Source organism: Bos grunniens, chromosome 17 (genome assembly GCF_055505025.1).
Source record: "Bos grunniens cultivar Pamir isolate PY7600 chromosome 17, Bosgru_T2T1.0, whole genome shotgun sequence".
Lineage (NCBI taxonomy): Eukaryota > Metazoa > Chordata > Mammalia > Artiodactyla > Bovidae > Bos > Bos grunniens.
Window position 1 is genome coordinate 56860388 of NC_141181.1, and position 3855 is coordinate 56864242.

Below are 3855 nucleotides of genomic sequence, written 5' to 3' on the forward strand. Positions count from 1 at the left end.
TGGAAAATCCCATGGACAAAGAAACCTGGTGGGCTACAGTCCACAGGGTTGCAAAAGAGTCGGACATGACTGGGCGACTGAGTACGCACACAATCCACCCTGGTATCATCTTAACTAATTACATCTGCAATGACCCTATTCCCAAATGAGTTCCCATTCTGAGGTATTAGGGACTAGGACTTCACCATATGAATTTGAATGTGTGTGTGTGTGCGCATGTGTTGGGGGGAGTACAATTCAACCCTTAAGAAGGGCTGAAGGGACTGTTCCTTCCAGTCTGCATCCTGTTCCCATCAGTGTCAATGGTTCTCCCCTGATCCTGGGCAGTGCCAGTTGGTTCCAGAAACAGCAGTCAGCTCCTGTGCCCAGGTGTTTACTCTCACATTCTCAGAAACAGCTTCATTGCACCCCATCAGTCACCAGTATCAGCTGGCCAGAGTCACCCCTTCCAATGTACCAGCGCCATGGGGACCCTTCTCCGAGCATCTAGATTCTGAAACCTGGCCTCTTCCCTTTAAGAATTAGCTTCTTTCTGCCTGTCAGAGGCAGCCTCAGACATGGCCCCCCATGACCCATGCCCCCTGATATTTGTGCCCTTGTGCCATCCCTCCCCTGGCGTGCAGGATGGACTTGCTGACTTGCTTCTACTAAAAAACAGCAAAGATGATGGGAGGTCAAAATTGCAGAGATTAAATAATAAGGCTGTGGCCTCTGTCAAAGATATTTTCTCTTGCTTCCTCAGTCTGATGAAGTCAGCTGCCATGTTGTGAGCTGCCTTATGGAGGCCCACATTGTGAGGAACTGAGAGAGGCCTCTGGTGAACAGATGGTGATAAACTGAGGGCATCAGTCCAACAGTCCACGGAGAACTGAATCCTTCCAACAGCTACCCAAGCGAGCTTAAAAGCAGATCCCCTCTCAGACAAGCCTTCAGATGAGACTCCAGCCTCAGCTGCCACCTTTACGTTGTTATGGGAAACACAGATGGAGAAGATCCAGCTAAGCCATGCCCAGGTTCCTGACCCACAGAAAATATGAGACAAGAAGTGGTTGGTTGTTTGTTTTTCCTGCCCTTGGTCTTTGCTGCTATGTGCAGGCTTTCTCTAGTCTCAGTGAGTAGGGACTACTCTCTAGTTGTGGTGCATGGGTTCTCATTGCAGCGGCTTCTCTTGTTGCAGAGCATGAGCTCTAGAGTGAGCAGGCTTCAGTAACTGCAGTACATGGGCTTAGTTTCCCTGTGGCATCTGGAATCTTCCCAGACAAGGGGTCAAACCCATGTCCCCTGCACTGGCAGGCAGATTCTTAACCACTGGATCACCAGGCTGTTTTAAGCTACTGAATTATGGAGTAATTTGTCACACAGCAGTGAATGACTAATCCACTGCAGTTACTATCTCTGTGACCTCAATGTTCTCTTTTCATTTTTCCATCTTCCAGTAAGTGCTTAACTAACTCCCTATTAAATTCTCTCAGTCAAATTAATTCCTATGACTTCTATTTCCTGATTTGGACATCAACTGACACAAGATGACATCTGAATTGTGACCTTTAAGACAAGCAGGGACTAGCTACATAAGAGGATGGGAAAAGTGTTTCAGGAAAAGGAAATAACATATGCAAATGCCTGGGCACCATTCATTCTTTAAAACATAATTTAATAAACACCTACTACATGTTAGGCCTGGTTCTGGGAATGTGATTATAAATGAGAAAACAAGGTCCTACCCATATGAACATTATAGTGGCATGTTCAGAATAAGGTAGCAAAGAGAAAAGAGCCAAGACCAGTTTGTCAGAGACAGCCCCAGGGACACGTGCATCTCATTAATATAGGAGTGCTTGCCTTGGCCTTCTTAATCTAGGTACAAGATCAGGAACCATCTCCCAGCTTCAGCATCTCATCTGTGAAGTAAGGATGGCAATGTCTCTCTCCCAGGACCACAGCATCGACCAGATGAGATCTGAAAGTGAAAGTTTTAGTCGCTCAATCATGTCCAACTCTTTGCAACCCCATGGACTGTAGCCTGACAGTCTTCTCTGTCCACAGGACTTCCCAGGCAAAAATACTGCAGTAGGTTGACATTCCCTTCTCCAGAGGATTATCCTGACTGAGGTATTGAACATGGTTTGACAGATACTTAAAGCAGCTTTGTGTAGTAGACAGAGATTTACTTTTGTAGGACATAACAGTTCTGCTTTACTAACCCGCACTCTTAACTCAGAATGATCCAAGTTCTTCATCTGCCCACGTGGCCAGCGGCACTCTGTTGGCCTGGAGCTGGCTGCAGACAATGCCTGGGTTAACAGGATTAAACAAAGAGCCTGTTGTTCCCAGCTCCAGCCAGTGGGTTGCTGGCCATTGATAAAAACAGGCTGTAATACAAAGAGCAACCTCCCCGTGGCCATCCATCCCATAAATCATCAGCTACCAAGGGCTATTGAATTACCTTTAGAAGATGGATGACACCAAGATGGAAGGCTTGCTTGATAAGGTTTCCCTTTGAATAATTCCATGTAGAAAGCTGTGTTTGAGAAATGGGGTCTTTCTACCAGCTCAGCCCCATCCATGCTGTCTCTGCCAGGTGCTTTCAAGATAAACACGTTTCCTTATGGACTGCCAGAGCATCCAGTGTGACAAAGGAAGAAAACTTACTGTCAGGCTCCAGGAAAATATCTACTTCTGCCCAAGACACAAAAGATGGTTTATTTTATTATTGTTATTCATGATTTATAGTACTAACTTGTTAATAATAGCTATGATTTATTAATCATATTCTATGTGCCAGGCAATGTGCAAAGCATTTGACCTCATTAAATCCTTAAACAACCATATGAGGAAAGTTGTGTTACTCTTTCCATTTGGTTGCTGAGAAAATTAAAACTCAGAGAGGTAATATGACTTTCTCAAGGTCACACAGCTAGTAGCTTGGAGCTGGGACTCAAACCAATGCTCTTAAAAGGAATCAGCAAACTTGTCCTGTAAAATGTCAGATAGTAAATGTTTTGGGCTTTGTGAGCCATCCTGTCTCTGTTGCAACTACTTATGTCTGTCCTTGTAGTACCAAAACAGCCATGGATGATACATAAGCAAGTGGGCATGGGTTTGTTCCAATAAAACTTTATTTACACAAACAGGCAAAGGGCCTGATTTGACTAGTGGACCATGACCAACTACGGCAACCTCTACTCTTAGCAGTTATATAACTCTGCACGTGAACTTTGTAGTTTCCTCTACTTCTTTATTTCCACATAGAAAATGCACTGGCTCCTCATGGAGTTACTTGTAGTTACTTCATTTATTCAATTCATTTATAATTCCTTTACTACCTTCTCTAAGGTCCTACCTTTAAGGAAAATACAGAGATCCTGCGAGAGGGGAGAAGTAAAATGAGTCATAGATTTCAATCATTCATTGTGTAAGTGAGGAAAAGACTTGTTAAACTGCAATAACAATAAATCCCCAAATCTTAAACTTAGGAAGGAACTTCTTAAGCTCAGCACTATTGATCTGGGGGCTGGATAATTATTTGTCATCTTGTGCATTGTCGGGGAAGGGATAGAGGGGGAAGGTTAGGGAAGTTTTTCCCATGGAAGTGTCAAAAACCCTGAGGGGTGTGTAGGAATCAATAGATAAGGAGAAGGAGAAAAGAGTTGTAGGCAGAGAAGTGGGAAGGAACCTGCTGTGTCAGGGGAACTAAAAGATCAGTGAGATCAACATATAGAAGGTAAAGTGTGCGTGGTGTATGAAGCATGCTAGGAGGATGACAGGGTCAGGATAACCAGGGTTTTGTAGACCAGTCTAGAGCATTTGGTTTTGCTCTTACAGGCAATGAGAAGTCACCTAGTTTTAAGGAAG

General features: G+C 44.2%; 1 long non-coding RNA gene across 1 annotated transcript; it reads right to left on the reverse strand.

The window, feature by feature from the left end:
* Positions 1–1633: 1633 nt before the first annotated feature.
* LOC147355471 (uncharacterized) lies at positions 1634–2687 on the reverse strand. Its single transcript, XR_015144546.1, has 2 exons — positions 2447–2687; positions 1634–1960 (listed from the first exon to the last, which is right to left on the reverse strand). It is a non-coding gene; the product is annotated as an uncharacterized LOC147355471 (long non-coding RNA).
* Positions 2688–3855: the final 1168 nt, after the last annotated feature.